The sequence below is a fragment of the Leiobunum rupestre genome, chromosome 11 (genome assembly GCF_980474605.1).
Source record: "Leiobunum rupestre chromosome 11, qqLeiRupe1.1.hap1, whole genome shotgun sequence".
Taxonomy (NCBI): Eukaryota; Metazoa; Arthropoda; class Arachnida; order Opiliones; family Sclerosomatidae; genus Leiobunum; species Leiobunum rupestre.
Window position 1 is genome coordinate 15,326,624 of NC_143394.1, and position 25,117 is coordinate 15,351,740.

Genomic DNA, 25,117 nt, shown 5'->3' on the forward strand with positions numbered 1-25,117 from the left:
GCTATCGAAGGGTGAGAAACGAGAAATTATGTTGTAATTCAATTAATTAATATTATAAACGATGAAAAATGTCCGTCGAGCCGGATTTGAACCAGCGACCTATGGATAACTTTGTCACTCGCCCTCTACAGTCCACCGCTCTACCAACTGAGCTATCGACCGATAAAAACCGCGAAATGATTTTTTAATTCAAATAATCAATATTATAAACGATGAATATTTCCGTCGAGCCGGATTTGAACCAGCAAACTATGGATATTTTGTTAATCGCCCTCTACAGTCCACCGCTCTGCCAACTGAGATATTGATGGATGAGGAGCGTGAAATTATGATGTAATGAAAAATGTCCGACGAGCCAGATTTGAACCACCGACTTCTGGATAACTCAGTCACTCGCCCTCTATAGTCCACCGCTCTACCAACTGAGCTAACGACGGATGAGGAGCGTTAAATTATATTTAAATTAAATTATTTAATACTATAAACGAAGCAAAAAATGTCCGTCGAGCCGGATTTGAACCAGCGACCTATGGATAACTTTGTCAATCGCCCTCTACAGTCCACCGCTCTACCAACTGAGCTATCGAAGGGTGAGAAACGAGAAATTATGTTGTAATTCAATTAATTAATATTATAAACGATGAAAAATGTCCGTCGAGCCGGATTTGAACCAGCGACCTATGGATAACTTTGTTAATCGCCCTCTACAGTCCACCGCTCTACCAACTGAGCTATCGAAGGGGGAGAAACGAGAAATTATGTTGTAATTCAATTAATTAATATTATAAACGATGAAAAATGTCCGTCGAGCCGGATTTGAACCAGCGACCTATGGATAACTTTGTTAATCGCCCTCTACAGTCCACCGCTCTACCAACTGAGCTATCGACGGATGAGGAGCGTGAAATGATGTTGTAATAAAAATGTCCGTCGAGCCAGATTTGAACCACCGACTTCTGGATAACTCTGTCACTCGCCCTCTACAGTCCACCGCTCTACCAACTGAGCTATCGACGGATGAGGAGCGTGAAATTATATTTAAATTGAATTATTTAATATTATAAACAATGAAAAAAATGTCCGTCGAGCCGGTTTTGAACTAGCGACCTATGGATAACTTTGTCAATCGCCCTCTACAGTCGACCGCTCTACCCACTGAGCTATCGACGGATGAGGAGCGTGAAATTATGTTGTAATTCAATTAATTAATATTATAAACGATGAAAAATGTCCGTCGAGCCGGGTTTGAACCAGCGACCTATGGATAACTTTGTTAATCGCCCTCTACAGTCCACCGCTCTACCAACTGAGCTATCGACGGATGAGGAGCGTTAAATTATGTTGTAATGAAAAATGTCCGTCGAGCCCGATTTGAACCACCGACTTCTGGATAACTCTGTCACTCGCCCTCTACAGTCCACCGCTCTACCAACTGAGCTATCGACGGATGAGGAGCGTGAAATTATATTTAAATTGAATTATTTAATATTATAAACAATGAAAAAAATGTCCGTCGAGCCGGTTTTGAACTAGCGACCTATGGATAACTTTGTCAATCGCCCTCTACAGTCGACCGCTCTACCCACTGAGCTATCGACTGATGAGGAGCGTGAAATTATGTTGTAATGAAAAATGTCCGTCGAGCCAGATTTGAACCACCGACTTCTGGATAACTCTGCCACTCGCCCTCTACAGTCAACCGCTCTAGCAACTGAGCTATCGACTGTTGAGGAAAGTGAAATTATATTTAAATTCAATTATTTAATATTATAAACGATGAAAATAATGTCCGTCGAGCCGGATTTGAACCAGCGACCTATGGATAACTTTGTTAATCGCCCTCTACAGTCCACCGCTTTACCAACCGAGCTATCGACGGATGAGGAGCGTGAAATTATGTTGTAATTCAATTAATTAATATTATAAACGATGAAAAATGTCCGTCGAGCCGGGTTTGAACCAGCGACCTATGGATAACTTTGTTAATCGCCCTCTACAGTCCACCGCTCTACCAACTGAGCTATCGACGGATGAGGAGCGTTAAATTATGTTGTAATTCAATTAATTAATATTATAAACGATGAAAAATGTCCGTCGAGCCGGATTTGAACCACCGGCCTATGGATAACTCTGTCACTCGCCCTCTACAGTCCACCGCTCTACCAACTGAGCTAACGACGGATGAGGAGCTTTAAATTATATTTAAATTCAATTATTTAATATTATAAACGATGCAAAAAATGTCCGTCGCGCCGGATTTGAACCAGCGACCTATGGATAACTTTGTTAATCGCCCTCTACAGTCCACCGCTCTACCAACTGAGCTATCGACGGATGAGAAACGAGAAATTATGTTGTAATTCAATTAATTAATATTATAAACGATGAAAAATGTCCGTCGAGCCGGATTTGAACCAGCGACCTATGGATAACTTTGTCACTCGCCCTCTACAGTCCACCGCTCTACCAACTGAGCTATCGACCGATAAAAACCGCGAAATGATTTTTTAATTCAAATAATCAATATTATAAACGATGAAAATTTCCGTCGAGCCGGATTTGAACCAGCAAACTATGGATATTTTGTTAATCGCCCTCTACAGTCCACCGCTCTACCAACTGAGCTATCGACGGATGAGGAGCGTGAAATTATATTTAAATTCAATTATTTAATATTATAAACGATGAAAAAAATGTCCGTCGAGCCGGATTTGAACCAGCGACCTATGGATAACTTTGTCAATCGCCCTCTACAGTCGACCGCTCTACCCACTGAGCTATCGACGGATGAGGAGCGTGAAATTATATTTAAATTGAATTATTTAATATTATAAACAATGAAAAAAATGTCCGTCGAGCCGGTTTTGAACCAGCGACCTATGGATAACTTTGTCAATCGCCCTCTACAGTCGACCGCTGTACCCACTGAGCTATCGACGGATGAGGAGCGTGAAATTATGTTGTTATCAAAAATGTCCGTCGAGCCAGATTTGAACCAGCGACCTATGGATAACTTTGTCAATCGCCCTCTCCAGTCCACCGCTCTACCAACTGAGCAATCGACGGATGAGGAGCGTGAAATTATATTTAAATTCAATTATTTAATATTATAAACGATGAAAAAATGTCCTTCGAGCCGGTTTTTAACCAGCGACTTATGGATAACATTGTCAATCGCCTTCTACAGTCCACCGCTCTACCAACTGAGCTATCGAAGGGTGAGAAACGAGAAATTATGTTGTAATTCAATTAATTAATATTATAAACGATGAAAAATGTCCGTCGAGCCGGATTTGAACCAGCGACCTATGGATAACTTTGTTAATCGCCCTCTACAGTCCACCGCTCTACCAACTGAGCTATCGACGGATGAGGAGCGTGAAATTATGTTGTAATAAAAATGTCCGTCGAGCCAGATTTGAACCACCGACTTCTGGATAACTCTGTCACTCGCCCTCTACAGTCCACCGCTCTACCAACTGAGCTATCGACGGAGGAGGAGCGTGAAATTATATTTAAATTGAATTAATTAATATTATAAACAATGAAAAAAATGTCCGTCGAGCCGGTTTTGAACCAGCGACCTATGGATAACTTTGTCAATCTCCCTCTACAGTCGACCGCTCTACCCACTGATTTATCGACGGAAGAGGAGCGTTAAATTATGTTGTTATGAAAAATGTCCGTCGAGCCCGATTTGAACCACCGACTTTTGGATAACTCTGCCACTCGCCCTCTACAGTCCACCGCTCTACCAACTGAGCTATCGACGGTTGAGGAGAGTCAAATTATATTTAAATTCAATTATTTAATATTATAAACGATGAAAATAATGTCCGTCGCGCTGGATTTGAACCAGCGACCTATGGATAACTTTGTTAATCGCCCTCTACAGTCCACCGCTCTACCAACTGAGCTATCGACGGATGAGGAGCGTGAAATTATGTTGCAATGAAAAATGTCCGTCGAGCCAGATTTGAACCAGCGACCTACGGATAACTTTGTCAATCGCCCTCTACAGTCCACCGCTCAACCAACTGAGCAATCGACGGATGAGGGGCGTGAAATTATATTTAAATTCAATTATTTAATATTATAAACGATGAAAAAAATGTCCGTCGAGCCGGGTTTGAACCAGCGACCTATGGATAACTTTGTTAATTGCCCTCTACAGTCCACCGCTCTACCAACTGAGCAATCGTCGATGAGGAGCGTGAAATTATATTTAAATTCAATTATTTAATATTATAAACCATGAAAAAAATGTCCGTCGAGCCGGATTTGAACCAGCGACCTATGGATAACTTTGTTAATCGCCCTCTACAGTCCACCGCTCTACCAACTGAGCTATCGAAGGGTGAGAAACGAGAAATTATGTTGTAATTCAATTAATTAATATTATAAACGATGAAAAATGTCCGTCGAGACGGATTTGAACCAGCGACCTATGGATAACTTTGTCACTCGCCCTCTACAGTCCACCGCTCTACCAACTGAGCTATCGACCGATAAAAACCGCGAAATGATTTTTTAATTCAAATAATCAATATTATAAACGATGAATATTTCCGTCGAGCCGGATTTGAACCAGCAAACTATGGATATTTTGTTAATCGCCCTCTACAGTCCACCGCTCTGCCAACTGAGATATTGATGGATGAGGAGCGTGAAATTATGATGTAATGAAAAATGTCCGACGAGCCAGATTTGAACCACCGACTTCTGGATAACTCAGTCACTCGCCCTCTACAGTCCACCGCTCTACCAACTGAGCTAACGACGGATGAGGAGCGTTAAATTATATTTAAATTAAATTATTTAATACTATAAACGATGCAAAAAATGTCCGTCGAGCCGGATTTGAACCAGCGACCTATGGATAACTTTGTCAATCGCCCTCTACAGTCCACCGCTCTACCAACTGAGCTATCGAAGGGTGAGAAACGAGAAATTATGTTGTAATTCAATTAATTAATATTATAAACGATGAAAAATGTCCGTCGAGCCGGATTTGAACCAGCGACCTATGGATAACTTTGTTAATCGCCCTCTACAGTCCACCGCTCTACCAACTGAGCTATCGACGGATGAGGAGCGTTAAATTATGTTGTAATGAAAAATGTCCGTCGAGCCCGATTTGAACCACCGACTTCTGGATAACTCTGTCACTCGCCCTCTACAGTCCACCGCTCTACCAACTGAGCTATCGACGGATGAGGAGCGTGAAATTATATTTAAATTGAATTATTTAATATTATAAACAATGAAAAAAATGTCCGTCGAGCCGGTTTTGAACTAGCGACCTATGGATAACTTTGTCAATCGCCCTCTACAGTCGACCGCTCTACCCACTGAGCTATCGACTGATGAGGAGCGTGAAATTATGTTGTAATGAAAAATGTCCGTCGAGCCAGATTAGAACCACCGACTTCTGGATAACTGTCACTCGCCCTCTACAGTCCACCGCTCTACCAACTGAGCTATCGACGGATGAGGAGCGTGAAATTATATTTAAATTGAATTATTTAATATTATAAACAATGAAAAAAATGTCCGTCGAGCCGGTTTTGAACTAGCGACCTATGGATAACTTTGTCAATCGCCCTCTACAGTCGACCGCTCTACCCACTGAGCTATCGACTGATGAGGAGCGTGAAATTATGTTGTAATGAAAAATGTCCGTCGAGCCAGATTTGAACCACCGACTTCTGGATAACTCTGCCACTCGCCCTCTACAGTCAACCGCTCTAGCAACTGAGCTATCGACTGTTGAGGAAAGTGAAATTATATTTAAATTCAATTATTTAATATTATAAACGATGAAAATAATGTCCGTCGAGCCGGATTTGAACCAGCGACCTATGGATAACTTTGTTAATCGCCCTCTCCAGTCCACCGCTTTACCAACCGAGCTATCGACGGATGAGGAGCGTGAAATTATGTTGTAATTCAATTAATTAATATTATAAACGATGAAAAATGTCCGTCGAGCCGGGTTTGAACCAGCGACCTATGGATAACTTTGTCAATCGCCCTCTACAGTCCACCGCTCTACCAACTGAGCTATCGAAGGGTGAGAAACGAGAAATTATGTTGTAATTCAATTAATTAATATTATAAACGATGAAAAATGTCCGTCGAGCCGGATTTGAACCAGCGACCTATGGATAACTTTGTTAATCGCCCTCTACAGTCCACCGCTCTGCAACTGAGCTATCGACGGATGAGGAGCGTGAAATTATGTTGTATTAAAAATGTCCGTCGAGCCAGTTTTGAACCACCGACTTCTGGATAACTCTGTCACTCGCCCTCTACAGTCCACCGCTCTACCAACCGAGCTATCGACGGATGAGGAGCGTGAAATTATATTTAAATTGAATTATTTAATATTATAAACAATGAAAATAATGTCCGTCGAGCCGAATTTGAACCAGCGACCTATGGATAACTTTGTTAATCGCCCTCTACAGTCCACCGCTCTACCAACTGAGCTAACGACGGATGAGGAGCGTTAATTTATATTTAAATTAAATTATTTAATACTATAAACGATGCAAAAAATGTCCGTCGAGCCGGATTTGAACCAGCGACCTATGGATAACTTTGTCAATCGCCCTCTACAGTCCACCGCTCTACCAACTGAGCTATCGAAGGGTGAGAAACGAGAAATTATGTTGTAATTCAATTAATTAATATTATAAACGATGAAAAATGTCCGTCGAGCCGGATTTGAACCAGCGACCTATGGATAACTTTGTCACTCGCCCTCTACAGTCCACCGCTCTACCAACTGAGCTATCGACCGATAAAAACCGCGAAATGATTTTTTAATTCAAATAATCAATATTATAAACGATGAATATTTCCGTCGAGCCGGATTTGAACCAGCAAACTATGGATATTTTGTTAATCGCCCTCTACAGTCCACCGCTCTGCCAACTGAGATATTGATGGATGAGGAGCGTGAAATTATGATGTAATGAAAAATGTCCGACGAGCCAGATTTGAACCACCGACTTCTGGATAACTCAGTCACTCGCCCTCTATAGTCCACCGCTCTACCAACTGAGCTAACGACGGATGAGGAGCGTTAAATTATATTTAAATTAAATTATTTAATACTATAAACGAAGCAAAAAATGTCCGTCGAGCCGGATTTGAACCAGCGACCTATGGATAACTTTGTCAATCGCCCTCTACAGTCCACCGCTCTACCAACTGAGCTATCGAAGGGTGAGAAACGAGAAATTATGTTGTAATTCAATTAATTAATATTATAAACGATGAAAAATGTCCGTCGAGCCGGATTTGAACCAGCGACCTATGGATAACTTTGTCAATCGCCCTCTACAGTCCACCGCTCTACCAACTGAGCTATCGACGGATGAGGAGCGTGAAATGATGTTGTAATAAAAATGTCCGTCGAGCCAGATTTGAACCACCGACTTCTGGATAACTCTGTCACTCGCCCTCTACAGTCCACCGCTCTACCAACTGAGCTATCGACGGATGAGGAGCGTGAAATTATATTTAAATTGAATTATTTAATATTATAAACAATGAAAAAAATGTCCGTCGAGCCGGTTTTGAACTAGCGACCTATGGATAACTTTGTCAATCGCCCTCTACAGTCGACCGCTCTACCCACTGAGCTATCGACGGATGAGGAGCGTGAAATTATGTTGTAATTCAATTAATTAATATTATAAACGATGAAAAATGTCCGTCGAGCCGGGTTTGAACCAGCGACCTATGGATAACTTTGTTAATCGCCCTCTACAGTCCACCGCTCTACCAACTGAGCTATCGACGGATGAGGAGCGTTAAATTATGTTGTAATGAAAAATGTCCGTCGAGCCCGATTTGAACCACCGACTTCTGGATAACTCTGTCACTCGCCCTCTACAGTCCACCGCTCTACCAACTGAGCTATCGACGGATGAGGAGCGTGAAATTATATTTAAATTGAATTATTTAATATTATAAACAATGAAAAAAATGTCCGTCGAGCCGGTTTTGAACTAGCGACCTATGGATAACTTTGTCAATCGCCCTCTACAGTCGACCGCTCTACCCACTGAGCTATCGACTGATGAGGAGCGTGAAATTATGTTGTAATGAAAAATGTCCGTCGAGCCAGATTTGAACCACCGACTTCTGGATAACTCTGTCACTCGCCCTCTACAGTCCACCGCTCTACCAACTGAGCTATCGACGGATGAGGAGCGTGAAATTATATTTAAATTGAATTATTTAATATTATAAACAATGAAAAAAATGTCCGTCGAGCCGGTTTTGAACTAGCGACCTATGGATAACTTTGTCAATCGCCCTCTACAGTCGACCGCTCTACCCACTGAGCTATCGACTGATGAGGAGCGTGAAATTATGTTGTAATGAAAAATGTCCGTCGAGCCAGATTTGAACCACCGACTTCTGGATAACTCTGCCACTCGCCCTCTACAGTCAACCGCTCTAGCAACTGAGCTATCGACTGTTGAGGAAAGTGAAATTATATTTAAATTCAATTATTTAATATTATAAACGATGAAAATAATGTCCGTCGAGCCGGATTTGAACCAGCGACCTATGGATAACTTTGTTAATCGCCCTCTACAGTCCACCGCTTTACCAACCGAGCTATCGACGGATGAGGAGCGTGAAATTATGTTGTAATTCAATTAATTAATATTATAAACGATGAAAAATGTCCGTCGAGCCGGGTTTGAACCAGCGACCTATGGATAACTTTGTTAATCGCCCTCTACAGTCCACCGCTCTACCAACTGAGCTATCGACGGATGAGGAGCGTTAAATTATGTTGTAATTCAATTAATTAATATTATAAACGATGAAAAATGTCCGTCGAGCCGGATTTGAACCACCGGCCTATGGATAACTCTGTCACTCGCCCTCTACAGTCCACCGCTCTACCAACTGAGCTAACGACGGATGAGGAGCTTTAAATTATATTTAAATTCAATTATTTAATATTATAAACGATGCAAAAAATGTCCGTCGCGCCGGATTTGAACCAGCGACCTATGGATAACTTTGTTAATCGCCCTCTACAGTCCACCGCTCTACCAACTGAGCTATCGACGGATGAGAAACGAGAAATTATGTTGTAATTCAATTAATTAATATTATAAACGATGAAAAATGTCCGTCGAGCCGGATTTGAACCAGCGACCTATGGATAACTTTGTCACTCGCCCTCTACAGTCCACCGCTCTACCAACTGAGCTATCGACCGATAAAAACCGCGAAATGATTTTTTAATTCAAATAATCAATATTATAAACGATGAAAATTTCCGTCGAGCCGGATTTGAACCAGCAAACTATGGATATTTTGTTAATCGCCCTCTACAGTCCACCGCTCTACCAACTGAGCTATCGACGGATGAGGAGCGTGAAATTATATTTAAATTCAATTATTTAATATTATAAACGATGAAAAAAATGTCCGTCGAGCCGGATTTGAACCAGCGACCTATGGATAACTTTGTCAATCGCCCTCTACAGTCGACCGCTCTACCCACTGAGCTATCGACGGATGAGGAGCGTGAAATTATATTTAAATTGAATTATTTAATATTATAAACAATGAAAAAAATGTCCGTCGAGCCGGTTTTGAACCAGCGACCTATGGATAACTTTGTCAATCGCCCTCTACAGTCGACCGCTGTACCCACTGAGCTATCGACGGATGAGGAGCGTGAAATTATGTTGTTATCAAAAATGTCCGTCGAGCCAGATTTGAACCAGCGACCTATGGATAACTTTGTCAATCGCCCTCTCCAGTCCACCGCTCTACCAACTGAGCAATCGACGGATGAGGAGCGTGAAATTATATTTAAATTGAATTAATTAATATTATAAACAATGAAAAAAATGTCCGTCGAGCCGGTTTTGAACCAGCGACCTATGGATAACTTTGTCAATCTCCCTCTACAGTCGACCGCTCTACCCACTGATTTATCGACGGAAGAGGAGCGTTAAATTATGTTGTTATGAAAAATGTCCGTCGAGCCCGATTTGAACCACCGACTTTTGGATAACTCTGCCACTCGCCCTCTACAGTCCACCGCTCTACCAACTGAGCTATCGACGGTTGAGGAGAGTCAAATTATATTTAAATTCAATTATTTAATATTATAAACGATGAAAATAATGTCCGTCGCGCTGGATTTGAACCAGCGACCTATGGATAACTTTGTTAATCGCCCTCTACAGTCCACCGCTCTACCAACTGAGCTATCGACGGATGAGGAGCGTGAAATTATGTTGCAATGAAAAATGTCCGTCGAGCCAGATTTGAACCAGCGACCTACGGATAACTTTGTCAATCGCCCTCTACAGTCCACCGCTCAACCAACTGAGCAATCGACGGATGAGGGGCGTGAAATTATATTTAAATTCAATTATTTAATATTATAAACGATGAAAAAAATGTCCGTCGAGCCGGGTTTGAACCAGCGACCTATGGATAACTTTGTTAATTGCCCTCTACAGTCCACCGCTCTACCAACTGAGCAATCGTCGATGAGGAGCGTGAAATTATATTTAAATTCAATTATTTAATATTATAAACCATGAAAAAAATGTCCGTCGAGCCGGATTTGAACCAGCGACCTATGGATAACTTTGTTAATCGCCCTCTACAGTCCACCGCTCTACCAACTGAGCTATCGAAGGGTGAGAAACGAGAAATTATGTTGTAATTCAATTAATTAATATTATAAACGATGAAAAATGTCCGTCGAGACGGATTTGAACCAGCGACCTATGGATAACTTTGTCACTCGCCCTCTACAGTCCACCGCTCTACCAACTGAGCTATCGACCGATAAAAACCGCGAAATGATTTTTTAATTCAAATAATCAATATTATAAACGATGAATATTTCCGTCGAGCCGGATTTGAACCAGCAAACTATGGATATTTTGTTAATCGCCCTCTACAGTCCACCGCTCTGCCAACTGAGATATTGATGGATGAGGAGCGTGAAATTATGATGTAATGAAAAATGTCCGACGAGCCAGATTTGAACCACCGACTTCTGGATAACTCAGTCACTCGCCCTCTACAGTCCACCGCTCTACCAACTGAGCTAACGACGGATGAGGAGCGTTAAATTATATTTAAATTAAATTATTTAATACTATAAACGATGCAAAAAATGTCCGTCGAGCCGGATTTGAACCAGCGACCTATGGATAACTTTGTCAATCGCCCTCTACAGTCCACCGCTCTACCAACTGAGCTATCGAAGGGTGAGAAACGAGAAATTATGTTGTAATTCAATTAATTAATATTATAAACGATGAAAAATGTCCGTCGAGCCGGATTTGAACCAGCGACCTATGGATAACTTTGTTAATCGCCCTCTACAGTCCACCGCTCTACCAACTGAGCTATCGACGGATGAGGAGCGTTAAATTATGTTGTAATGAAAAATGTCCGTCGAGCCCGATTTGAACCACCGACTTCTGGATAACTCTGTCACTCGCCCTCTACAGTCCACCGCTCTACCAACTGAGCTATCGACGGATGAGGAGCGTGAAATTATATTTAAATTGAATTATTTAATATTATAAACAATGAAAAAAATGTCCGTCGAGCCGGTTTTGAACTAGCGACCTATGGATAACTTTGTCAATCGCCCTCTACAGTCGACCGCTCTACCCACTGAGCTATCGACTGATGAGGAGCGTGAAATTATGTTGTAATGAAAAATGTCCGTCGAGCCAGATTAGAACCACCGACTTCTGGATAACTGTCACTCGCCCTCTACAGTCCACCGCTCTACCAACTGAGCTATCGACGGATGAGGAGCGTGAAATTATATTTAAATTGAATTATTTAATATTATAAACAATGAAAAAAATGTCCGTCGAGCCGGTTTTGAACTAGCGACCTATGGATAACTTTGTCAATCGCCCTCTACAGTCGACCGCTCTACCCACTGAGCTATCGACTGATGAGGAGCGTGAAATTATGTTGTAATGAAAAATGTCCGTCGAGCCAGATTTGAACCACCGACTTCTGGATAACTCTGCCACTCGCCCTCTACAGTCAACCGCTCTAGCAACTGAGCTATCGACTGTTGAGGAAAGTGAAATTATATTTAAATTCAATTATTTAATATTATAAACGATGAAAATAATGTCCGTCGAGCCGGATTTGAACCAGCGACCTATGGATAACTTTGTTAATCGCCCTCTCCAGTCCACCGCTTTACCAACCGAGCTATCGACGGATGAGGAGCGTGAAATTATGTTGTAATTCAATTAATTAATATTATAAACGATGAAAAATGTCCGTCGAGCCGGGTTTGAACCAGCGACCTATGGATAACTTTGTTAATCGCCCTCTACAGTCCACCGCTCTACCAACTGAGCTATCGACGGATGAGGAGCGTTAAATTATGTTGTAATTCAATTAATTAATATTATAAACGATGAAAAATGTCCGTCGAGCCGGATTTGAACCACCGGCCTATGGATAACTCTGTCACTCGCCCTCTACAGTCCACCGCTCTACCAACTGAGCTAACGACGGATGAGGAGCTTTAAATTATATTTAAATTCAATTATTTAATATTATAAACGATGCAAAAAATGTCCGTCGCGCCGGATTTGAACCAGCGACCTATGGATAACTTTGTTAATCGCCCTCTACAGTCCACCGCTCTACCAACTGAGCTATCGACGGATGAGAAACGAGAAATTATGTTGTAATTCAATTAATTAATATTATAAACGATGAAAAATGTCCGTCGAGCCGGATTTGAACCAGCGACCTATGGATAACTTTGTCACTCGCCCTCTACAGTCCACCGCTCTACCAACTGAGCTATCGACCGATAAAAACCGCGAAATGATTTTTTAATTCAAATAATCAATATTATAAACGATGAAAATTTCCGTCGAGCCGGATTTGAACCAGCAAACTATGGATATTTTGTTAATCGCCCTCTACAGTCCACCGCTCTACCAACTGAGCTATCGACGGATGAGGAGCGTGAAATTATATTTAAATTCAATTATTTAATATTATAAACGATGAAAAAAATGTCCGTCGAGCCGGATTTGAACCAGCGACCTATGGATAACTTTGTCAATCGCCCTCTACAGTCGACCGCTCTACCCACTGAGCTATCGACGGATGAGGAGCGTGAAATTATATTTAAATTGAATTATTTAATATTATAAACAATGAAAAAAATGTCCGTCGAGCCGGTTTTGAACCAGCGACCTATGGATAACTTTGTCAATCGCCCTCTACAGTCGACCGCTGTACCCACTGAGCTATCGACGGATGAGGAGCGTGAAATTATGTTGTTATCAAAAATGTCCGTCGAGCCAGATTTGAACCAGCGACCTATGGATAACTTTGTCAATCGCCCTCTCCAGTCCACCGCTCTACCAACTGAGCAATCGACGGATGAGGAGCGTGAAATTATATTTAAATTCAATTATTTAATATTATAAACGATGAAAAAATGTCCTTCGAGCCGGTTTTTAACCAGCGACTTATGGATAACATTGTCAATCGCCTTCTACAGTCCACCGCTCTACCAACTGAGCTATCGAAGGGTGAGAAACGAGAAATTATGTTGTAATTCAATTAATTAATATTATAAACGATGAAAAATGTCCGTCGAGCCGGATTTGAACCAGCGACCTATGGATAACTTTGTTAATCGCCCTCTACAGTCCACCGCTCTACCAACTGAGCTATCGACGGATGATGAGCGTGAAATTATGTTGTAATAAAAATGTCCGTCGAGCCAGATTTGAACCACCGACTTCTGGATAACTCTGTCACTCGCCCTCTACAGTCCACCGCTCTACCAACTGAGCTATCGACGGAGGAGGAGCGTGAAATTATATTTAAATTGAATTAATTAATATTATAAACAATGAAAAAAATGTCCGTCGAGCCGGTTTTGAACCAGCGACCTATGGATAACTTTGTCAATCTCCCTCTACAGTCGACCGCTCTACCCACTGATTTATCGACGGAAGAGGAGCGTTAAATTATGTTGTTATGAAAAATGTCCGTCGAGCCCGATTTGAACCACCGACTTTTGGATAACTCTGCCACTCGCCCTCTACAGTCCACCGCTCTACCAACTGAGCTATCGACGGTTGAGGAGAGTCAAATTATATTTAAATTCAATTATTTAATATTATAAACGATGAAAATAATGTCCGTCGCGCTGGATTTGAACCAGCGACCTATGGATAACTTTGTTAATCGCCCTCTACAGTCCACCGCTCTACCAACTGAGCTATCGACGGATGAGGAGCGTGAAATTATGTTGCAATCAAAAATGTCCGTCGAGCCAGATTTGAACCAGCGACCTACGGATAACTTTGTCAATCGCCCTCTACAGTCCACCGCTCAACCAACTGAGCAATCGACGGATGAGGGGCGTGAAATTATATTTAAATTCAATTATTTAATATTATAAACGATGAAAAAAATGTCCGTCGAGCCGGGTTTGAACCAGCGACCTATGGATAACTTTGTTAATTGCCCTCTACAGTCCACCGCTCTACCAACTGAGCAATCGTCGATGAGGAGCGTGAAATTATATTTAAATTCAATTATTTAATATTATAAACGATGAAAAAAATGTCCGTCGAGCCGGATTTGAACCAGCGACCTATGGATAACTTTGTTAATCGCCCTCTACAGTCCACCGCTCTACCAACTGAGCTATCGAAGGGTGAGAAACGAGAAATTATGTTGTAATTCAATTAATTAATATTATAAACGATGAAAAATGTCCGTCGAGACGGATTTGAACCAGCGACCTATGGATAACTTTGTCACTCGCCCTCTACAGTCCACCGCTCTACCAACTGAGCTATCGACCGATAAAAACCGCGAAATGATTTTTTAATTCAAATAATCAATATTATAAACGATGAATATTTCCGTCGAGCCGGATTTGAACCAGCAAACTATGGATATTTTGTTAATCGCCCTCTACAGTCCACCGCTCTGCCAACTGAGATATTGATGGATGAGGAGCGTGAAATTATGATGTAATGAAAAATGTCCGACGAGCCAGATTTGAACCACCGACTTCTGGATAACTCAGTCACTCGCCCTCTACAGTCCACCGCTCTACCAACTGAGCTAACGACGGATGAGGAGCGTTAAATTATATTTAAATTAAATTATTTAATACTATAAACGATGCAAAAAATGTCCGTCGAGCCGGATTTGAACCAGCGACCTATGGATAACTTTGTCAATCGCCCTCTACAGTCCACCGCTCTACCAACTGAGCTATCGAAGGGTGAGAAACGAGAAATTATGTTGTAATTCAATTAATTAATATTATAAACGATGAAAAATGTCCGTCGAGCCGGATTTGAACCAGCGACCTATGGATAACTTTGTTAATCGCCCTCTACAGTCCACCGCTCTACCAACTGAGCTATCGAAGGGGGCGAAACGAGAAATTATGTTGTAATTCAATTAATTAATATTATAAACGATGAAAAATGTCCGTCGAGCCGGATTTGAACCAGCGACCTATGGATAACTTTGTTAATCGCCCTCTACAGTCCACCGCTCTACCAACTGAGCTATCGACGGATGAGGAGCGTGAAATGATGTTGTAATAAAAATGTCCGTCGAGCCAGATTTGAACCACCGACTTCTGGATAACTCTGTCACTCGCCCTCTACAGTCCACCGCTCTACCAACTGAGCTATCGACGGATGAGGAGCGTGAAATTATATTTAAATTGAATTATTTAATATTATAAACAATGAAAAAAATGTCCGTCGAGCCGGTTTTGAACTAGCGACCTATGGATAACTTTGTCAATCGCCCTCTACAGTCGACCGCTCTACCCACTGAGCTATCGACTGATGAGGAGCGTGAAATTATGTTGTAATGAAAAATGTCCGTCGAGCCAGATTTGAACCACCGACTTCTGGATAACTCTGCCACTCGCCCTCTACAGTCAACCGCTCTAGCAACTGAGCTATCGACTGTTGAGGAAAGTGAAATTATATTTAAATTCAATTATTTAATATTATAAACGATGAAAATAATGTCCGTCGAGCCGGATTTGAACCAGCGACCTATGGATAACTTTGTTAATCGCCCTCTACAGTCCACCGCTTTACCAACCGAGCTATCGACGGATGAGGAGCGTGAAATTATGTTGTAATTCAATTAATTAATATTATAAACGATGAAAAATGTCCGTCGAGCCGGGTTTGAACCAGCGACCTATGGATAACTTTGTTAATCGCCCTCTACAGTCCACCGCTCTACCAACTGAGCTATCGACGGATGAGGAGCGTTAAATTATGTTGTAATGAAAAATGTCCGTCGAGCCCGATTTGAACCACCGACTTCTGGATAACTCTGTCACTCGCCCTCTACAGTCCACCGCTCTACCAACTGAGCTATCGACGGATGAGGAGCGTGAAATTATATTTAAATTGAATTATTTAATATTATAAACAATGAAAAAAATGTCCGTCGAGCCGGTTTTGAACTAGCGACCTATGGATAACTTTGTCAATCGCCCTCTACAGTCGACCGCTCTACCCACTGAGCTATCGACTGATGAGGAGCGTGAAATTATGTTGTAATGAAAAATGTCCGTCGAGCCAGATTAGAACCACCGACTTCTGGATAACTGTCACTCGCCCTCTACAGTCCACCGCTCTACCAACTGAGCTATCGACGGATGAGGAGCGTGAAATTATATTTAAATTGAATTATTTAATATTATAAACAATGAAAAAAATGTCCGTCGAGCCGGTTTTGAACTAGCGACCTATGGATAACTTTGTCAATCGCCCTCTACAGTCGACCGCTCTACCCACTGAGCTATCGACTGATGAGGAGCGTGAAATTATGTTGTAATGAAAAATGTCCGTCGAGCCAGATTTGAACCACCGACTTCTGGATAACTCTGCCACTCGCCCTCTACAGTCAACCGCTCTAGCAACTGAGCTATCGACTGTTGAGGAAAGTGAAATTATATTTAAATTCAATTATTTAATATTATAAACGATGAAAATAATGTCCGTCGAGCCGGATTTGAACCAGCGACCTATGGATAACTTTGTTAATCGCCCTCTACAGTCCACCGCTTTACCAACCGAGCTATCGACGGATGAGGAGCGTGAAATTATGTTGTAATTCAATTAATTAATATTATAAACGATGAAAAATGTCCGTCGAGCCGGGTTTGAACCAGCGACCTATGGATAACTTTGTTAATCGCCCTCTACAGTCCACCGCTCTACCAACTGAGCTATCGACGGATGAGGAGCGTTAAATTATGTTGTAATTCAATTAATTAATATTATAAACGATGAAAAATGTCCGTCGAGCCGGATTTGAACCACCGGCCTATGGATAACTCTGTCACTCGCCCTCTACAGTCCACCGCTCTACCAACTGAGCTAACGACGGATGAGGAGCTTTAAATTATATTTAAATTCAATTATTTAATATTATAAACGATGCAAAAAATGTCCGTCGCGCCGGATTTGAACCAGCGACCTATGGATAACTTTGTTAATCGCCCTCTACAGTCCACCGCTCTACCAACTGAGCTATCGACGGATGAGAAACGAGAAATTATGTTGTAATTCAATTAATTAATATTATAAACGATGAAAAATGTCCGTCGAGCCGGATTTGAACCAGCGACCTATGGATAACTTTGTCACTCGCCCTCTACAGTCCACCGCTCTACCAACTGAGCTATCGACCGATAAAAACCGCGAAATGATTTTTTAATTCAAATAATCAATATTATAAACGATGAAAATTTCCGTCGAGCCGGATTTGAACCAGCAAACTATGGATATTTTGTTAATCGCCCTCTACAGTCCACCGCTCTACCAACTGAGCTATCGACGGATGAGGAGCGTGAAATTATGTTGCAATGAAAAATGTCCGTCGAGCCAGATTTGAACCAGCGACCTACGGATAACTTTGTCAATCGCCCTCTACAGTCCACCGCTCAACCAACTGAGCAATCGACGGATGAGGGGCGTGAAATTATATTTAAATTCAATTATTTAATATTATAAACGATGAAAAAAATGTCCGTCGAGCCGGGTTTGAACCAGCGACCTATGGATAACTTTGTTAATTGCCCTCTACAGTCCACCGCTCTACCAACTGAGCAATCGTCGATGAGGAGCGTGAAATTATATTTAAATTCAATTATTTAATATTATAAACGATGAAAAAAATGTCCGTCGAGCCGGATTTGAACCAGCGACCTATGGATAACTTTGTTAATCGCCCTCTACAGTCCACCGCTCTACCAACTGAGCTATCGAAGGGTGAGAAACGAGAAATTATGTTGTAATTCAATTAATTAATATTATAAACGATGAAAAATGTCCGTCGAGACGGATTTGAACCAGCGACCTATGGATAACTTTGTCACTCGCCCTCTACAGTCCACCGCTCTACCAACTGAGCTATCGACCGATAAAAACCGCGAAATGATTTTTTAATTCAAATAATCAATATTATAAACGATGAATATTTCCGTCGAGCCGGATTTGAACCAGCAAACTATGGATATTTTGTTAATCGCCCTCTACAGTCCACCGCTCTGCCAACTGAGATATTGATGGATGAGGAGCGTGAAATTATGATGTAATGAAAAATGTCCGACGAGCCAGATTTGAACCACCGACTTCTGGATAACTCAGTCACTCGCCCTCTACAGTCCACCGCTCTACCAACTGAGCTAACGACGGATGAGGAGCGTTAAATTATATTTAAATTAAATTATTTAATACTATAAACGATGCAAAAAATGTCCGTCGAGCCGGATTTGAACCAGCGACCTATGGATAACTTTGTCAATCGCCCTCTACAGTCCACCGCTCTACCAACTGAGCTATCGAAGGGTGAGAAACGAGAAATTATGTTGTAATTCAATTAATTAATATTATAAACGATGAAAAATGTCCGTCGAGCCGGATTTGAACCAGCGACCTATGGATAACTTTGTTAATCGCCCTCTACAGTCCACCGCTCTACCAACTGAGCTATCGAAGGGGGCGAAACGAGAAATTATGTTGTAATTCAATTAATTAATATTATAAACGATGAAAAATGTCCGTCGAGCCGGATTTGAACCAGCGACCTATGGATAACTTTGTTAATCGCCCTCTACAGTCCACCGCTCTACCAACTGAGCTATCGACGGATGAGGAGCGTGAAATGATGTTGTAATAAAAATGTCCGTCGAGCCAGATTTGAACCACCGACTTCTGGATAACTCTGTCACTCGCCCTCTACAGTCCACCGCTCTACCAACTGAGCTATCGACGGATGAGGAGCGTGAAATTATATTTAAATTGAATTATTTAATATTATAAACAATGAAAAAAATGTCCGTCGAGCCGGTTTTGAACTAGCGACCTATGGATAACTTTGTCAATCGCCCTCTACAGTCGACCGCTCTACCCACTGAGCTATCGACTGATGAGGAGCGTGAAATTATGTTGTAATGAAAAATGTCCGTCGAGCCAGATTTGAACCACCGACTTCTGGATAACTCTGCCACTCGCCCTCTACAGTCAACCGCTCTAGCAACTGAGCTATCGACTGTTGAGGAAAGTGAAATTATATTTAAATTCAATTATTTAATATTATAAACGATGAAAATAATGTCCGTCGAGCCGGATTTGAACCAGCGACCTATGGATAACTTTGTTAATCGCCCTCTACAGTCCACCGCTTTACCAACCGAGCTATCGACGGATGAGGAGCGTGAAATTATGTTGTAATTCAATTAATTAATATTATAAACGATGAAAAATGTCCGTCGAGCCGGGTTTGAACCAGCGACCTATGGATAACTTTGTTAATCGCCCTCTACAGTCCACCGCTCTACCAACTGAGCTATCGACGGATGAGGAGCGTTAAATTATGTTGTAATGAAAAATGTCCGTCGAGCCCGATTTGAACCACCGACTTCTGGATAACTCTGTCACTCGCCCTCTACAGTCCACCGCTCTACCAACTGAGCTATCGACGGATGAGGAGCGTGAAATTATATTTAAATTGAATTATTTAATATTATAAACAATGAAAAAAATGTCCGTCGAGCCGGTTTTGAACTAGCGACCTATGGATAACTTTGTCAATCGCCCTCTACAGTCGACCGCTCTACCCACTGAGCTATCGACTGATGAGGAGCGTGAAATTATGTTGTAATGAAAAATGTCCGTCGAGCCAGATTAGAACCACCGACTTCTGGATAACTGTCACTCGCCCTCTACAGTCCACCGCTCTACCAACTGAGCTATCGACGGATGAGGAGCGTGAAATTATATTTAAATTGAATTATTTAATATTATAAACAATGAAAAAAATGTCCGTCGAGCCGGTTTTGAACTAGCGACCTATGGATAACTTTGTCAATCGCCCTCTACAGTCGACCGCTCTACCCACTGAGCTATCGACTGATGAGGAGCGTGAAATTATGTTGTAATGAAAAATGTCCGTCGAGCCAGATTTGAACCACCGACTTCTGGATAACTCTGCCACTCGCCCTCTACAGTCAACCGCTCTAGCAACTGAGCTATCGACTGTTGAGGAAAGTGAAATTATATTTAAATTCAATTATTTAATATTATAAACGATGAAAATAATGTCCGTCGAGCCGGATTTGAACCAGCGACCTATGGATAACTTTGTCAATCGCCCTCTACAGTCCACCGCTTTACCAACCGAGCTATCGACGGATGAGGAGCGTGAAATTATGTTGTAATTCAATTAATTAATATTATAAACGATGAAAAATGTCCGTCGAGCCGGGTTTGAACCAGCGACCTATGGATAACTTTGTTAATCGCCCTCTACAGTCCACCGCTCTACCAACTGAGCTATCGACGGATGAGGAGCGTTAAATTATGTTGTAATTCAATTAATTAATATTATAAACGATGAAAAATGTCCGTCGAGCCGGATTTGAACCACCGGCCTATGGATAACTCTGTCACTCGCCCTCTACAGTCCACCGCTCTACCAACTGAGCTAACGACGGATGAGGAGCTTTAAATTATATTTAAATTCAATTATTTAATATTATAAACGATGCAAAAAATGTCCGTCGCGCCGGATTTGAACCAGCGACCTATGGATAACTTTGTTAATCGCCCTCTACAGTCCACCGCTCTACCAACTGAGCTATCGACGGATGAGAAACGAGAAATTATGTTGTAATTCAATTAATTAATATTATAAACGATGAAAAATGTCCGTCGAGCCGGATTTGAACCAGCGACCTATGGATAACTTTGTCACTCGCCCTCTACAGTCCACCGCTCTACCAACTGAGCTATCGACCGATAAAAACCGCGAAATGATTTTTTAATTCAAATAATCAATATTATAAACGATGAAAATTTCCGTCGAGCCGGATTTGAACCAGCAAACTATGGATATTTTGTTAATCGCCCTCTACAGTCCACCGCTCTACCAACTGAGCTATCGACGGATGAGGAGCGTGAAATTATATTTAAATTCAATTATTTAATATTATAAACGATGAAAAAAATGTCCGTCGAGCCGGATTTGAACCAGCGACCTATGGATAACTTTGTCAATCGCCCTCTACAGTCGACCGCTGTACCCACTGAGCTATCGACGGATGAGGAGCGTGAAATTATGTGGTAATGAAAAATGTCCGTCGAGCCAGATTTGAACCACCGACTTCTGGATAACTCTGCCACTCGCCCTCTACAGTCAACCGCTCTACCAACTGAGCTATCGACTGTTGAGGAAAGTGAAATTATATTTAAATTCAATTATTTAATATTATAAACGATGAAAATAATGTCCGTCGAGCCGGTTATGAACCAGCGACCTATGGATAACTTTGTTAATCGCCCTCTACAGTCCACCGCTCTACCAACTGAGCTATCGACGGATGAGGAGCGTGAAATTATGTTGTTATCAAAAATGTCCGTCGAGCCAGATTTGAACCAGCGACCTATGGATAACTTTGTCAATCGCCCTCTCCAGTCCACCGCTCTACCAACTGAGCAATCGACGGATGAGGAGCGTGAAATTATATTTAAATTCAATTATTTAATATTATAAACGATGAAAAAATGTCCTTCGAGCCGGTTTTTAACCAGCGACTTATGGATAACATTGTCAATCGCCTTCTACAGTCCACCGCTCTACCAACTGAGCTATCGAAGGGTGAGAAACGAGAAATTATGTTGTAATTCAATTAATTAATATTATAAACGATGAAAAATGTCCGTCGAGCCGGATTTGAACCAGCGACCTATGGATAACTTTGTTAATCGCCCTCTACAGTCCACCGCTCTACCAACTGAGCTATCGACGGATGAGGAGCGTGAAATTATGTTGTAATAAAAATGTCCGTCGAGCCAGATTTGAACCACCGACTTCTGGATAACTCTGTCACTCGCCCTCTACAGTCCACCGCTCTACCAACTGAGCTATCGACGGAGGAGGAGCGTGAAATTATATTTAAATTGAATTAATTAATATTATAAACAATGAAAAAAATGTCCGTCGAGCCGGTTTTGAACCAGCGACCTATGGATAACTTTGTCAATCTCCCTCTACAGTCGACCGCTCTACCCACTGATTTATCGACGGATGAGGAGCGTTAAATTATGTTGTTATGAAAAATGTCCGTCGAGCCCGATTTGAACCACCGACTTTTGGATAACTCTGCCACTCGCCCTCTACAGTACACCGCTCTACCAACTGAGCTATCGACGGTTGAGGAGAGTCAAATTATATTTAAATTCAATTATTTAATATTATAAACGATGAAAATAATGTCCGTCGCGCTGGATTTGAACCAGCGACCTATGGATAACTTTGTTAATCGCCCTCTACAGTCCACCGCTCTACCAACTGAGCTATCGACGGATGAGGAGCGTGAAATTATGTTGCAATGAAAAATGTCCGTCGAGCCAGATTTGAACCAGCGACCTACGGATAACTTTGTCAATCGCCCTCTACAGTCCACCGCTCTACCAACTGAGCAATCGACGGATGAGGGGCGTGAAATTATATTTAAATTCAATTATTTAATATTATAAACGATGAAAAAAATGTCCGTCGAGCCGGGTTTGAACCAGCGACCTATGGATAACTTTGTTAATTGCCCTCTACAGTCCACCGCTCTACCAACTGAGCAATCGTCGATGAGGAGCGTGAAATTATATTTAAATTCAATTATTTAATATTATAAACGATGAAAAAAATGTCCGTCGAGCCGGATTTGAACCAGCGACCTATGGATAACTTTGTTAATCGCCCTCTACAGTCCACCGCTCTACCAACTGAGCTATCGAAGGGTGAGAAACGAGAAATTATGTTGTAATTCAATTAATTAATATTATAAACGATGAAAAATGTCCGTCGAGACGGATTTGAACCAGCGACCTATGGATAACTTTGTCACTCGCCCTCTACAGTCCACCGCTCTACCAACTGAGCTATCGACCGATAAAAACCGCGAAATGATTTTTTAATTCAAATAATCAATATTATAAACGATGAATATTTCCGTCGAGCCGGATTTGAACCAGCAAACTATGGATATTTTGTTAATCGCCCTCTACAGTCCACCGCTCTGCCAACTGAGATATTGATGGAGGAGGAGCGTGAAATTATGATGTAATGAAAAATGTCCGACGAGCCAGATTTGAACCACCGACTTCTGGATAACTCAGTCACTCGCCCTCTACAGTCCACCGCTCTACCAACTGAGCTAACGACGGATGAGGAGCGTTAAATTATATTTAAATTAAATTATTTAATACTATAAACGATGCAAAAAATGTCCGTCGAGCCGGATTTGAACCAGCGACCTATGGATAACTTTGTCAATCGCCCTCTACAGTCCACCGCTCTACCAACTGAGCTATCGAAGGGTGAGAAACGAGAAATTATGTTGTAATTCAATTAATTAATATTATAAACGATGAAAAATGTCCGTCGAGCCGGATTTGAACCAGCGACCTATGGATAACTTTGTTAATCGCCCTCTACAGTCCACCGCTCTACCAACTGAGCTATCGACGGATGAGAAACGAGAAATTATGTTGTAATTCAATTAATTAATATTATAAACGATGAAAAATGTCCGTCGAGCCGGATTTGAACCAGCGACCTATGGATAACTTTGTTAATCGCCCTCTACAGTCCACCGCTCTACCAACTGAGCTATCGACGGATGAGGAGCGTGAAATGATGTTGTAATAAAAATGTCCGTCGAGCCAGATTTGAACCACCGACTTCTGGATAACTCTGTCACTCGCCCTCTACAGTCCACCGCTCTACCAACTGAGCTATCGACGGATGAGGAGCGTGAAATTATATTTAAATTGAATTATTTAATATTATAAACAATGAAAAAAATGTCCGTCGAGCCGGTTTTGAACTAGCGACCTATGGATAACTTTGTCAATCGCCCTCTACAGTCGACCGCTCTACCCACTGAGCTATCGACTGATGAGGAGCGTGAAATTATGTTGTAATGAAAAATGTCCGTCGAGCCAGATTTGAACCACCGACTTCTGGATAACTCTGCCACTCGCCCTCTACAGTCAACCGCTCTAGCAACTGAGCTATCGACTGTTGAGGAAAGTGAAATTATATTTAAATTCAATTCTTTAATATTATAAACGATGAAAATAATGTCCGTCGAGCCGGATTTGAACCAGCGACCTATGGATAACTTTGTTAATCGCCCTCTACAGTCCACCGCTTTACCAACCGAGCTATCGACGGATGAGGAGCGTGAAATTATGTTGTAATTCAATTAATTAATATTATAAACGATGAAAAATGTCCGTCGAGCCGGGTTTGAACCAGCGACCTATGGATAACTTTGTTAATCGCCCTCTACAGTCCACCGCTCTACCAACTGAGCTATCGACGGATGAGGAGCGTTAAATTATGTTGTAATGAAAAATGTCCGTCGAGCCCGATTTGAACCACCGACTTCTGGATAACTCTGTCACTCGCCCTCTACAGTCCACCGCTCTACCAACTGAGCTATCGACGGATGAGGAGCGTGAAATTATAT

General features: G+C 41.7%; 27 non-coding genes across 27 annotated transcripts; all 27 read right to left on the reverse strand.

Annotated features, from left to right (window-relative positions):
• Positions 1–801: 801 nt before the first annotated feature.
• TRNAY-GUA (transfer RNA tyrosine (anticodon GUA)) lies at positions 802–892 on the reverse strand. The gene is given in 2 exon segments: positions 802–837; positions 856–892. It is a non-coding gene; the product is annotated as a tRNA-Tyr (tRNA).
• A 338-nt stretch (positions 893–1,230) lies between these two features.
• Positions 1,231–1,321, reverse strand: TRNAY-GUA (transfer RNA tyrosine (anticodon GUA)). Its single transcript is given in 2 exon segments — positions 1,231–1,266; positions 1,285–1,321. It is a non-coding gene; the product is annotated as a tRNA-Tyr (tRNA).
• Positions 1,322–1,939: 618 nt separating this feature from the next.
• Positions 1,940–2,030, reverse strand: TRNAY-GUA (transfer RNA tyrosine (anticodon GUA)). The gene is given in 2 exon segments: positions 1,940–1,975; positions 1,994–2,030. It is a non-coding gene; the product is annotated as a tRNA-Tyr (tRNA).
• Positions 2,031–2,975: 945 nt separating this feature from the next.
• On the reverse strand, positions 2,976–3,066 carry TRNAS-GGA (transfer RNA serine (anticodon GGA)). The gene is given in 2 exon segments: positions 2,976–3,011; positions 3,030–3,066. It is a non-coding gene; the product is annotated as a tRNA-Ser (tRNA).
• Positions 3,067–3,278: 212 nt separating this feature from the next.
• On the reverse strand, positions 3,279–3,369 carry TRNAY-GUA (transfer RNA tyrosine (anticodon GUA)). Its single transcript is given in 2 exon segments — positions 3,279–3,314; positions 3,333–3,369. It is a non-coding gene; the product is annotated as a tRNA-Tyr (tRNA).
• Positions 3,370–4,996: 1,627 nt separating this feature from the next.
• On the reverse strand, positions 4,997–5,087 carry TRNAY-GUA (transfer RNA tyrosine (anticodon GUA)). The gene is given in 2 exon segments: positions 4,997–5,032; positions 5,051–5,087. It is a non-coding gene; the product is annotated as a tRNA-Tyr (tRNA).
• A 744-nt stretch (positions 5,088–5,831) lies between these two features.
• On the reverse strand, positions 5,832–5,922 carry TRNAS-GGA (transfer RNA serine (anticodon GGA)). Its single transcript is given in 2 exon segments — positions 5,832–5,867; positions 5,886–5,922. It is a non-coding gene; the product is annotated as a tRNA-Ser (tRNA).
• Positions 5,923–7,293: 1,371 nt separating this feature from the next.
• TRNAY-GUA (transfer RNA tyrosine (anticodon GUA)) lies at positions 7,294–7,384 on the reverse strand. Its single transcript is given in 2 exon segments — positions 7,294–7,329; positions 7,348–7,384. It is a non-coding gene; the product is annotated as a tRNA-Tyr (tRNA).
• Positions 7,385–7,722: 338 nt separating this feature from the next.
• Positions 7,723–7,813, reverse strand: TRNAY-GUA (transfer RNA tyrosine (anticodon GUA)). The gene is given in 2 exon segments: positions 7,723–7,758; positions 7,777–7,813. It is a non-coding gene; the product is annotated as a tRNA-Tyr (tRNA).
• An 897-nt stretch (positions 7,814–8,710) lies between these two features.
• Positions 8,711–8,801, reverse strand: TRNAY-GUA (transfer RNA tyrosine (anticodon GUA)). The gene is given in 2 exon segments: positions 8,711–8,746; positions 8,765–8,801. It is a non-coding gene; the product is annotated as a tRNA-Tyr (tRNA).
• Positions 8,802–9,746: 945 nt separating this feature from the next.
• TRNAS-GGA (transfer RNA serine (anticodon GGA)) lies at positions 9,747–9,837 on the reverse strand. Its single transcript is given in 2 exon segments — positions 9,747–9,782; positions 9,801–9,837. It is a non-coding gene; the product is annotated as a tRNA-Ser (tRNA).
• Positions 9,838–11,339: 1,502 nt separating this feature from the next.
• TRNAY-GUA (transfer RNA tyrosine (anticodon GUA)) lies at positions 11,340–11,430 on the reverse strand. Its single transcript is given in 2 exon segments — positions 11,340–11,375; positions 11,394–11,430. It is a non-coding gene; the product is annotated as a tRNA-Tyr (tRNA).
• Positions 11,431–12,174: 744 nt separating this feature from the next.
• TRNAS-GGA (transfer RNA serine (anticodon GGA)) lies at positions 12,175–12,265 on the reverse strand. Its single transcript is given in 2 exon segments — positions 12,175–12,210; positions 12,229–12,265. It is a non-coding gene; the product is annotated as a tRNA-Ser (tRNA).
• A 60-nt stretch (positions 12,266–12,325) lies between these two features.
• Positions 12,326–12,416, reverse strand: TRNAY-GUA (transfer RNA tyrosine (anticodon GUA)). The gene is given in 2 exon segments: positions 12,326–12,361; positions 12,380–12,416. It is a non-coding gene; the product is annotated as a tRNA-Tyr (tRNA).
• A 945-nt stretch (positions 12,417–13,361) lies between these two features.
• On the reverse strand, positions 13,362–13,452 carry TRNAS-GGA (transfer RNA serine (anticodon GGA)). Its single transcript is given in 2 exon segments — positions 13,362–13,397; positions 13,416–13,452. It is a non-coding gene; the product is annotated as a tRNA-Ser (tRNA).
• A 212-nt stretch (positions 13,453–13,664) lies between these two features.
• TRNAY-GUA (transfer RNA tyrosine (anticodon GUA)) lies at positions 13,665–13,755 on the reverse strand. The gene is given in 2 exon segments: positions 13,665–13,700; positions 13,719–13,755. It is a non-coding gene; the product is annotated as a tRNA-Tyr (tRNA).
• Positions 13,756–15,533: 1,778 nt separating this feature from the next.
• On the reverse strand, positions 15,534–15,624 carry TRNAY-GUA (transfer RNA tyrosine (anticodon GUA)). Its single transcript is given in 2 exon segments — positions 15,534–15,569; positions 15,588–15,624. It is a non-coding gene; the product is annotated as a tRNA-Tyr (tRNA).
• A 617-nt stretch (positions 15,625–16,241) lies between these two features.
• Positions 16,242–16,332, reverse strand: TRNAY-GUA (transfer RNA tyrosine (anticodon GUA)). The gene is given in 2 exon segments: positions 16,242–16,277; positions 16,296–16,332. It is a non-coding gene; the product is annotated as a tRNA-Tyr (tRNA).
• An 895-nt stretch (positions 16,333–17,227) lies between these two features.
• TRNAY-GUA (transfer RNA tyrosine (anticodon GUA)) lies at positions 17,228–17,318 on the reverse strand. The gene is given in 2 exon segments: positions 17,228–17,263; positions 17,282–17,318. It is a non-coding gene; the product is annotated as a tRNA-Tyr (tRNA).
• A 1,825-nt stretch (positions 17,319–19,143) lies between these two features.
• Positions 19,144–19,234, reverse strand: TRNAY-GUA (transfer RNA tyrosine (anticodon GUA)). Its single transcript is given in 2 exon segments — positions 19,144–19,179; positions 19,198–19,234. It is a non-coding gene; the product is annotated as a tRNA-Tyr (tRNA).
• A 617-nt stretch (positions 19,235–19,851) lies between these two features.
• Positions 19,852–19,942, reverse strand: TRNAY-GUA (transfer RNA tyrosine (anticodon GUA)). Its single transcript is given in 2 exon segments — positions 19,852–19,887; positions 19,906–19,942. It is a non-coding gene; the product is annotated as a tRNA-Tyr (tRNA).
• Positions 19,943–20,837: 895 nt separating this feature from the next.
• Positions 20,838–20,928, reverse strand: TRNAY-GUA (transfer RNA tyrosine (anticodon GUA)). Its single transcript is given in 2 exon segments — positions 20,838–20,873; positions 20,892–20,928. It is a non-coding gene; the product is annotated as a tRNA-Tyr (tRNA).
• Positions 20,929–21,999: 1,071 nt separating this feature from the next.
• On the reverse strand, positions 22,000–22,090 carry TRNAS-GGA (transfer RNA serine (anticodon GGA)). Its single transcript is given in 2 exon segments — positions 22,000–22,035; positions 22,054–22,090. It is a non-coding gene; the product is annotated as a tRNA-Ser (tRNA).
• A 212-nt stretch (positions 22,091–22,302) lies between these two features.
• On the reverse strand, positions 22,303–22,393 carry TRNAY-GUA (transfer RNA tyrosine (anticodon GUA)). Its single transcript is given in 2 exon segments — positions 22,303–22,338; positions 22,357–22,393. It is a non-coding gene; the product is annotated as a tRNA-Tyr (tRNA).
• Positions 22,394–24,020: 1,627 nt separating this feature from the next.
• TRNAY-GUA (transfer RNA tyrosine (anticodon GUA)) lies at positions 24,021–24,111 on the reverse strand. The gene is given in 2 exon segments: positions 24,021–24,056; positions 24,075–24,111. It is a non-coding gene; the product is annotated as a tRNA-Tyr (tRNA).
• Positions 24,112–24,171: 60 nt separating this feature from the next.
• On the reverse strand, positions 24,172–24,262 carry TRNAY-GUA (transfer RNA tyrosine (anticodon GUA)). Its single transcript is given in 2 exon segments — positions 24,172–24,207; positions 24,226–24,262. It is a non-coding gene; the product is annotated as a tRNA-Tyr (tRNA).
• A 617-nt stretch (positions 24,263–24,879) lies between these two features.
• TRNAY-GUA (transfer RNA tyrosine (anticodon GUA)) lies at positions 24,880–24,970 on the reverse strand. The gene is given in 2 exon segments: positions 24,880–24,915; positions 24,934–24,970. It is a non-coding gene; the product is annotated as a tRNA-Tyr (tRNA).
• Positions 24,971–25,117: the final 147 nt, after the last annotated feature.